This window comes from Squalius cephalus (assembly GCF_949319135.1).
Source record: "Squalius cephalus genome assembly, chromosome: 13".
NCBI classification, from domain to species: Eukaryota; Metazoa; Chordata; class Actinopteri; order Cypriniformes; family Leuciscidae; genus Squalius; species Squalius cephalus.
The window spans coordinates 38,056,377-38,067,450 of NC_137134.1; the positions used below are offsets into that span (position 1 = coordinate 38,056,377).

Sequence of the window (11,074 nt, forward strand, 5' to 3'; positions counted from 1 at the left end):
ATGCGTTTGTATATAAAATAAATAAGATCGTGGAGAGGACGCAGCCCTGGGGGGAACCAGTGGAGGAAAGGAGGACATCGGATAAAACACTATTCACTCTCACGCGTTGAGACCTGTTAGTTAAAAAGTTCATCAACCAATTAACAGATGAGACAAGGATCGATATTAAAAGTACTCTTTAAAATCCCTTCTAAAATATGTGGTTGGATGCAATTAAAAGCTGAAGAAAGTCAATAAAAAGCAGCCGCACAAAGCTCTTTGCACCCTCAAGATGTGAATAGATCAAGTTAAAAAGAGTACATACTGTGTCTTCCACTCCCCGGTTCGGTCTGTAGGCAAATTGAAACGGATCTAGTAGATCCTGGACAGAGTTCAAAAGTTCGTCCTTCACAATCTTCTCTAACGTCTTCATAGTAAGGGACGGAAGCGCCACTTATTTTTAGGCACCGGGACAATAATTGAGTCTTTCCAAATGCGAGGAACGGTGTGGAGATGTATGGACATTTTGAAAATAAAACAAAAAATGTCCAGCTGTTCAGCACAGTTCTTTAATATACGGCCTTCAATGACTTTTCCTTTCCTTTATACCTCTGAAGAGTGTCAGGACCTTGTTTCTGTCAACCTGGACTTTACCTTGCCCAGGGGCAACGTTATTAAAAACTGACAGCTCCTCACTAAAATCATGAATAATAAAACGATTATAAAAAGTGTTCACTTATTATTATTAAACATATTACTATGTTTTCTGTGTCATTTGAGAAATAATAGTCATTTTAAAGCATTTTAATAGTCTTTCAGCAGATATTCTGACTCAAACAATCTGTTTCTAGCAGCAAATACTTCTAATAAAGTGAGATGATCTGCTGACCCTGAATGGCTTGTTGAATGAGTATTGATAGTCTATGGCTCATCACTATTATCAGAGCAGCTGAAAAGCCTCTTTATTTCATGTCAATAGATCCTGTTTTCTCCTCATTCATTATGCTGATGTCTTCAGATCTGTAAATTCACACATTAAGCTCATTTTATTGTCAACAGATTTGAGCAAACGACACGGTCAGTTATTGTGACATCTGCAGGATATAGGCATGTTTTATAACACTGTTTATTTCAATAACGTTTCATATAAAATATGATAAACAAAAACAAATAAGTGGAACTCAATTGTTGCTTTATTTGTTTCTTGCAAATCTGTAAGTGTATTTTTCTAAGTTTTATTCTTTCATCTTTATTCTTTCATATATTTAGTGTCTGGTAATTGTTGTACTCCTTAATATTTTATAAAATTCTTTGCCAATATAACAGATATGTGACCATAAATAATAAGGCCACTGGGAATGGCATCAAATACTACATCAAACTCTTTAGTAGTTACAGGGATCTTATAATGATTAAGGAATTCACAGTAAAGAGATCTTCATTATTCTTAAATAACTGTCTGACCAAAATTATACCGTTATTGTACCAGTTTCTGTAAAATAAAGATTTATTTTTAAACGTAATATATTTTTTGTTCCAAATCACAGAGTTGAGTGGAGAAAAGTTTTGCTTAAAAATTAATTTTTGATAATCTATCATTTATTTCGTCTCGCGATGATGACGTCACCACTCTCGCCTTCGCGCGTCTCCTGAGGCTTTTGAGGTAAACAGTTCACACGTTAAATCTCGTAACTGCACTATAAAGTTTACTCAACATTTTACGGGGTCTTTTCAGAAAGGTTTTCATCGTGTGTCTGTTTCTTTTTTCTATACAAAACGGTAAGATGTTAGCGAACTACTTTGTTGTAATTAAGTTATTAGGGAATCGGATTCATGTGCACAAATTACAAGGGTTGATAATGTCATCAGCGGCTTCCTTTATATTTACATTTATATTACTGTTGTTATATTTTACTGTATCATTCTTATACTCTACATTCTTGTTGAATGAGTATTGATAGTCTATGGCTCATCACTATTATCAGAGCAGCTGAAAAGCCTCTTATTTCATGTCAATAGATCCTGTTTTCTCCTCATTCATTATGCTGATGTCTTCAGATCTGTAAATTGACACATTAAGCTCATTTTATTGTCAACAGATTTGAGCAAACGACACGATCAGCTATTGTGACATCTGCAGGATATAGGTAAGTTGTATAATGGCTTTTATTTCAATAATCTGTGATGAACCATGTTTCATATGCAACACAATACACGAAAAAAAGTTCAGTTAACTCAATTGCAAATCCAAATCTGCAAATATGTTTTTATATGGTTTAATCTTTTTTTTTTATTCTTAATTTTTAAATTTTAGGGGACCTTTGCAAAAAAAATAAAAAATAATACAGACTTTCGCGTGCGCACGCGTTACAATTTCCTGTTTGGATGATGTATATATAATTTATGTATGTATTACATTGCCAACATGGGGAAACAAAATATTAACATAAAAAATAGGCTACAAAATATTAAAGGGATAGTTAACAAGAAAGTGAAAATATTCATACTTGTTCCAAATGTGGAAATATGGATGATGTATATACTGTATAATTTATGTATGTATTACATTGCCAGCATGGGGAAACAAAATATTAACATAAAAAAAGTACAAAATATTAAAGGGATAGTTAACAAGAAAGTGAAAATATTCTTCTGAGGAACACAAAATATGTTACGCAGAATATTAGGCATTGGCAGACTCAGTATCCTTTTACAACCATTGTATGAAAAATATGAAAGCAAATGATGACAAAGAAAGCTGATGACAGTTCAATGAACATTTTGCAAAAGATTTTTGTGTTCATCGAAGAAAGTCTGAAAAAGACAGAATGTTTTAAATTTATATAAAATAAAAAATATAAATTTTAGAAAAAGGTTTGAATTTTTTTATTCAAACTGCAATTAGTAGTGTAATTGAATCCAAGTGATGGCGCCGGCAAATCACGCTATTACATCGGTTCACTTGTGGCATTAACGTGACATCGCAGCCGGTTCATTATTAAATTATTATTAGTCTCAGCCTCAGACGTCACGCCCACGGAACGTTGGCTAAACGTATGATGCATACGGCACACTTTTCTGGAAACACTTCAGGAGTTTAGAAGTCGCGACCTGATTGGTTGAATTCTACAGGATGTCCGTGAGACGTGTGTGTCGCGTTCTTTAACGGTCCGTCTGGAAACAAATGCCGTGACGCCAAAACCCCTCGTGGAAGAAGAAAGCCGTTGTGTTTACAACTGAGACAAATGAGCGCTTACCAGGATCAACTAAACGCTGGATTTTCAAAAGTATGTGAAGTTTGCGGCTCCATTGTTGCAGTAAACTTTCACAACGTTCTTGAATGAATAATTTATTAAATGCACGCCGGTCTGTTATTGTAGGGACATCGACATTATATTGGCACGCCCCTAAACATGACGCGGAACAAAACGAACTGTGATTGGTTACGTTATATGTCAGTCAAACGTCCTCTTGGCCAAGAAAAGCTGCGATAGAGTCCAGACCTTCTGCCGTCAGTCTGAAGGTCTGGCTACGCGAGACTAAATTATTATTAACTCCTGTTCAGTATTAAACTTTGGACCGAACGAAAGATGCGCGAACCCAACTTTACGGTAGGCTATATTTTCAGTTTCGATTCAAATAAATTTGTTTAGGCTTGGCGTTTAAAATAGGCTAAAGGTTGTTTGTAATAAAAGGCACAATGGGCTATTTTTATAGGCTACTATGTTGTTGTTGTTTTTTTTATTATCATAAGTGGTTACTTATTTTTCATTTCTTGTTGTTTTCTGATACCATTCATTTATATCAATATATAAGGATTACTATATAAGAATTTGGCTAGCCAGTAAGGGGAAGTAAAATACGCATAGCCTATATGTTATTAATAGTGTTTATAATGTTAATGTTGTATTTTATTTACAGGTCTTTTACACTATTTCTGAATAGACTAGCCTAATAACAGAGGTGTCAAGTAACGAAGTACAAATACTTCGTTACCTTACTTAAGTAGAAATTTGGGGTATCTGTACTTTACTGGAGTAAACTTACATTTTGACGCAATTATCTGTACTTTCTACTCCTTACATTTTAAAAATAGCCTCGTTACTCCTATTTAATTTCGGCTTGTCGTCGTAAAAAAAAAAAGAAAAAATTGGCCAATTACACAAACGGTTTAGACCGGACTCCCGCCTCCTGAATACACATCGCTAAGAGGCTGTAGTCACATTTGTTTGTGCGCAGCGGCAAAAGTCCTCCGAGGGAAACGTAGATGCGGTAAGCGAGGGAGAAATCGGGGCAAATCGCGTCAAATATTGATTGAGAGAGAGAGAGAGAGAGAGAGAGAGATTTTTTTCCTTACATTACTTTTACTTTTATACTTTAAGTAGTTTTGAAATAATTATTTTTTATACTTTTACTTGAGTAAAAAGCTTGAGTTGATACTTCAACTTCTACAGAAGTCTTTTTAAACCCTAGTATCTATACTTCTACTTGAGTAATGAATGTGAATACTTTTGACACCTCTGCCTAATAATAATATAATGCATGTTTCCCTCTCAACATGACCGAGTGCGCCACGCACAAGCGCGCATCCTTGAGATATAAATTATAGTATAGTATAGTATAGTATAGTATAGTATTTAATAAAAAAGGCCTACATCATAAAACTCAGAAGAGTATGTATTTTTCATATGCACGTAAAAACTCATTTTGGTGTATAAATTGCACGATAAACACAATGCGTGCTATAGAGACGCATTTAGTGTGATCGGGTTGCTTATATAGTCAATTATTACCTTTTTGTATTAGTGTTTAAAATATTTAATTTACAACAAATTATATTCATTTATATCTTAATTTATTATTATTATTATTATCATTATTATTATTATTTTAAACTTACTGGACGAGGGCGACCATGGCAGGCCAACAGTCATCATTTACCCTGTATTTATCATTTAACAGTCATCATTTACAGTATAACAATACAGAAGAAAGCCCTGTCTAGGCTCTTCGGTACGGGTTGTGTCGAACCATTCGTTAGTCTGGTTGTTTGATGAGAAAAAGATGAAATGTAGTTGCAATAAGAATCCGTTAAGAATCCGTACAACTGCAGCAGAGGATGACTATTTTATTCTGCAGTGCGGAACTGAGGAAGAGCTGATTCTCTCAGGAAAAAATTCCTTCATCTCAGTAGCAGAAGATTATTACTTGTTTATTTTTATTTTTTTATCAATACACATACAAAGTTTATTAAAAGTCTATTCAAAGTTAATACAATTATTTGAATTGTGACTAAAATATGTCTCTAAGTCTTGTCTTTAGTAGCACCTTGCTTGCTAAAAAAGACACTTCAAAACAACAACAAATTTTAGCCTTTGAGTAAATGTGCTGATTTTAATGTATTTTATAATGTTTATAATGTTTACAAAACATGTCAGAAAAGTTGTGATGGGGTAGTGGGCCTTATATCTTATATTATATCTTATCTTATATATGTCTTTATATTGAAGTCCTAATTTAAAATAGATTTCGATTAATTCATGTGCATCCACATCCATGCTCTTGTTTTCTTATATAGATGGCAGTGACGCAAATTGAACGCAAACCGGAAATTGTAACGCATGGGTTTCTCGTGCGCACGCAATAGTTTCCGTATTATTTTTTTTTTTTTGCAAAGGTCCCCTCAGGGGCTCCGTAATAAATACTTAAAGTAGATGGACTATTTTTTTTTTTTACTCAGTAAGTGATTTCTTCTTGATTTTGCCACCTCCTCCTTCAGTGAAGCTCCTCCTCCTTCAGTGAAGCTCCTCCTCCTTCAGTGAAGCTCCTCCCACTGCAATTCCCCAATAAATGCTGGAATATTCCCATCAGCTACAAGTGAAGACGAGCATCAAACCATCAGGAAGAGCTGAAATCTGCAAAGACAGAGTTTACTGAAGGACAGTGAGAACATGAGAGATCCAGAACACTGCAGAATGAAACACACTGAAGAACAAAGAGGTTGGTGTTTATTCCTGATTCTTCATTAGTGAGGCTGAAGAACATTAAGGTTATAAAGCAGTTCATCAGATTTAGCTCTGTTATAGTAGGACAAATCTAGTTGTGAATTATAATTAAAGCAGCAAATAATAATGAACCGGGTGCAAAAAATTTTTTAACAAGGATGTTTGTTATCTGTAAGTCAATATTAGTATTATCTGAGTTTTTTTTTTCTGTTTATTTTACATCTGGTTCACAATTACTGCAACCATGTTATCATAATTATGGATATGTCTTAATACAGTTTTTGCACATTCCAAAATATTGTTATTATCTTGCTAAAACACCAACATTTAAAAACAATGATCAAATAAATAGACTTTGCTACACGTGGTTTAGTTTCTGTAAAAACAGGGAGTGTTAAAATTATAGCATTATTGCGTATTTTTAAAATGTTAATATTTTAGGTAGTTTCATAGTTTATCAAATATTTAATAGTTCTCACTGCAAAAATGTGATTTATTCAGAGCCCCTAAAGGGACATGGTGATGGAAAAACTATATTTCATTGTTTTTGCGTTCTTTAGGGTTGCAAATGAACAAAGACGTTTGCTTTCCTGCTCCAACCCCCTCTTTCTTACCACAAGGGCCATTAGTGATCCGTAAAGAAGTGCTGATAGTGATAAAGGTGTGTCGGCCAAGATGTGTGTGTACATCTGAGGTTTGCTAAATGTCACACCTTCAGTACGATGTGGGAAAGCTGTAATCTGCTGATTGGTCAGTTTAAATGTCTCACATTTGGTTTCAATCACATGTTCAAAAGGATTAAAGAAGATTGTGAGGCTTTGTCTACAGCTGGGGCTCATTCTTCGTACGTTGTTTAAAACATCCGAGATCAAATGAGACATCCAAGATGATATCATCGTGCTAATCATGATCTGGCTAATTAGGTTCTTTGAACACACTTGCCGGATATGATTAGTATCGCTGGATTTTTGCTGCATTAAATTAAGGCTGTATAGTCATTTTAACGGTTAAATCTTGAGACTTTTCAGACTTTTCAGACACTGAAATCTTCCCTTTAGTTAGCCAAAGCTCATTTCATTGTGTGCCCTTGTCCTGGCTAGAGCTGCATTGTAACTGGTTTGGGTCAGGGAATGGGGTCACATGTCATAATCACCTATGAAGAAATGCAGTTCTGTTAGGATCAGCATAAGTGTGTGTAATACAGTGAGCTTGATATTTAATTGTGGAACTTTCCTACCACTTTCAAATAATGTGCATAAATGTGAATCTCTGAAAATGCTTAAGTCATGCACAGATCCTAGCCATTTTGCTTTCACATTTGTGATATGGAAGATTTTAGTCAACTGCCTTTTTTTGTTTGATATAATATTATTAATCTGGAATATTAAGAATCACAATAGTAACTGAGCTGCACATTTACATTGTGAACCCCCTTTCTGTTCACAGAATCCCCTTCATTGAGGCTTTGATGGCAGTCTATGGTCAGCCTATAGTCTACCAATCACGTTAGTGAAGCCTGAGTGACATATACTGTAATCGGCATGGTCATGACTGCATGATCTTCATAAAAAAATTATGATAGCCTAGAAAAAAAAACTGCTTTAAAAAAACTGCTTTACAACATTGGGTCTTAAGTGGCTTGGAAATGCCACAAAAAAAGCCCTAAAACTGTTTTTTAAACCTAAAAGCGGCAGGTAAACTCCGAATGACATGACAGACAGCACTTTCCATCAAGTTCTCCGCATCTCCAATAGTGTAAAGGAAAGAGCCACTCGCAGATAATCTTAGGGCAATGCAAACAGTTTGTGCTGTAGTTAAAGCCCGACTCCGACAAGTCGAAAATAAATGTGCGTTTCCAACAAATTAATAATGTAAACGACAATCTCACGAGTCACGAGAAAAAAAAAACATCTCAGAAAGTGCACTATCGCGCTGCGCTGGACGTCCCGTATCAGCTCCGCTTATGAAGCCGCAGTCTAATCCTGTTAACATGAAATAAGCCTGCTCCCGAGCAGGTTTAAGTTTGCGCACATGTTGCTATGACAGCAAGTCCAGGATGAGCTTCGAAGAACCAAACAATCCAAGATCATGCCAAATCACCAACAATCAAATCCAGCTAAGTGAAATTAGCGACATACGAAGAACGGCCCCAGGTTTTAAGATGCGTTTTGGTCAGTTGGATCACAAGTATACAAATTCCTGTTTACACCTGGTGTTTCAAATCCATCTCTTTTATCCACTTTTGTTTTGTTTCTTTGAGGGGACGGTCTATGGGCAGGTAAATGTATGAGCTTTCAATATAATGGGTGAAATAAGCTCATGCAATTTGCATGTGAGCATGACCAGAGACGGACAGAAAAATAGACGAAGAGTTTTGTTTCTGCTCTTAAAGCTGCAAGTCCACGTCAAACACAGAGTTTTCCTTCTTCAAACCAAACTCGGGTCTTCAGCCAACAAAGTTTAAATGCCGTCTGGCTACAGCGCTTCCCATAATGTTTACACATTTGTGTCTGTTTGAACACACTCGACCACATGAGCGTCTACACTACCAAAGCAATCCGGTTGAATGTGTTTTCCACTACCTCTGGAAGTGGTCAAAAGTGGACAAGCTCAAATTGTTTTAGACCCTGTTTACACCAGTGTTTAGCACGTCCACTTGTGATCTAGTGTTTTTCACTACATAATTTTTCTTTTATTGATTTACTGAGCACTTTTTTAACTTAAATTTCAGGCCCGATGGATGAGGATGAAGAAGTGAATGAAGACACTGGAGAGAAACTGCATGAATGTGATCAGTGTGGGAAGAGTTTTATACATAAAGGAAACCTTAAGACACACATGAGGATCCACACTGGAGAGAAACTGCATGAATGTGATCAATGTGGCAAAACATTTTTGTGGGCTTCAGGCCTGAAGAGACACATGACACTTCATTCACAGGAGAAACCACATTCATGTTCTTTGTGTGGAAAGAGTTTTTCACGTCTGCGTGATTTAAAAGAACATCAGAAAATACACACTGGTGTAAGAAATCATATGTGCTTTGAGTGTGGGAAGACTTTTATTAGAGCTGGACATTTAAAACTGCACCAGAGGATCCACACTGGAGAGAAACCTTACAAGTGTTCACACTGCGACAAGAGATTCAGTGACTCAGGAACCCTGAAAAAACACGAGAGGATCCACACCGGAGAGAAACCTTACAAGTGTTCACACTGCGACAAGAGATTCAGTGAGTCAGGAACCCTGAAATCACACGAGAGGATCCACACTGGAGAGAAACCGTATCACTGCACTGCATGTGGGAAGAGCTTCACTCAATTATCTTCTCTACACAGACATACAAAAACTCACATTAAGTAGCTTATCTTTAGTTCACTTTCAAGTGCGATGCCACCTCTCTTTCCTATTCGCTTGTCTTAACCAGAAAATAAAGAAAAAAAATTCCCCAAAGAGCAATATCGCATACGGTATATAATTTTGCTTAAAGGAGTCATAACCTGCAATTTTCACTTTTCCACGAGAATCAATGTATGTTATGATAGACTAACGATTATACACTGGCCGAGAAGCCGATATTTAAAAGTGAAGCGTTTGTTTACCTCAGGGTAAATAAACCAGCGCGCGTGCACGCGCACTCAAATACGAGATTTTGATTTCAGCTCCCTCTTGACGTCATGAGGTAGTAGGATATACCATATATGGACACCGCAGCAGGAAGCCCCCCTTCCCCTCTCCCCCTCATATTCAGTTCAGTCGAGAAAGATGGAGAAACCGAGTGCACACCGGACTTGCTCTGTGGTTGATTGCCATAAAAAACATGTAAATGTGTTTTATCTCCCAAAATTGGACGAAACTATCAGGGACCAGTGGATGAAATCATTTTTAATAACGCTGTCCCAACAACCCTTTCAACTGACGTGCAGAGCCATATAGAGCGTCCACGACAGCCAAAACATCGCATTGATCTCGCAAGACAATAATGCCTTCAGAAATAAGGGTAAAAGTAGGTCTGTGTTTATTTTTTTTCCACTTTTCTTTTTTAGAAGGGCCTGAAAGACTATAATACAGCAGTAGGTATCCAATGTAATACTAGGTTATGACTCCTTTAATATAATCTATATGTTTAAAAGTACAAGTGTTTTTTTTTTACTAGCTGTTCTTGCTCAGGAAGCTGAAGAAGAGGCTGATTGAGATGCTTTATTATCTTGTTAGTCAATAAAGAGAGAGATCTGTCTTATTTGTTTCCACTTTTTGTATTTTCTGCACCAAGTATTAAACTTTTATTGTCCATTTTTATTGTCTGCTCTTTCTTGCATCAAGAATAAATAATTTCTTAATTTTAATGATATCTAAAGCCTGGAACACACCAAGCCGACGGTCGGCCGTCGGGCTGTTTTTGTGTGTCGTCCGACTAAGTTTCCTCAGTGTGTTCCGCACCGTCGGCTGAAATTGGTCTTCGTCTGCTTTTTTTTCGGCCGATTCGACTTATTGAATCGGCGTCGGGCCGTCGGTGAAAAAGAGAACTCTGATTGGCTGTTCAGCTTAGTGAACGAGTCAGTGCACGAGAATAATAGCAAAACAGCGAGCAAAGTCAAAACGGTACAGATAGAAGACCGTTCTAATGTTACTTCATCTTACCTGAGTGTTCTGAAAGATTATGTGTATTTTCAGTTAACTTTAGTAAGATGCATTTACATGGTTACTGTGCATTAGATTTAATCAACTCTGTCTGTGTCTGCAAAGGTGTGTGCCAAATGGCCCATACAGATGAATGCCCCATTCAGATGTATGGCCCATAGAAACTGATTGGTGTGAATGAATAAAAAGAATCAGCATTGCTCAGAGTGGATTAGCAAGTTAGACCGAGCTCCTGTGGGAGGTCCTAACAGGTTTCTATTGTTTGTAGCCCATAGGCTATGTCTTCATGTATAAAGTTCTGTCTCAAGACACAGAACATTGGGTTAAGATTGTTGAAGGGCGACATGCTAACATCGCTGCTGAAGGACTGCTACACGACAAACCTTCAATAAATTCTTCCACCCAAACCACTGCTCGGCCAAATACACCAAAATCTAACAGTTCCTTGG

The 11,074-nt window shown here is 36.6% G+C and overlaps 1 long non-coding RNA gene across 1 annotated transcript; it reads left to right on the forward strand.

Annotated features, from left to right (window-relative positions):
* The first annotated feature begins 1,619 nt into the window (after positions 1–1,619).
* On the forward strand, positions 1,620–10,280 carry LOC307170074. The gene is made up of 4 exons (XR_013823285.1): positions 1,620–1,758; positions 2,079–2,126; positions 5,759–5,979; positions 8,716–10,280. It is a non-coding gene; the product is annotated as an uncharacterized lncRNA (long non-coding RNA).
* The last annotated feature ends 794 nt before the right edge of the window (positions 10,281–11,074 follow it).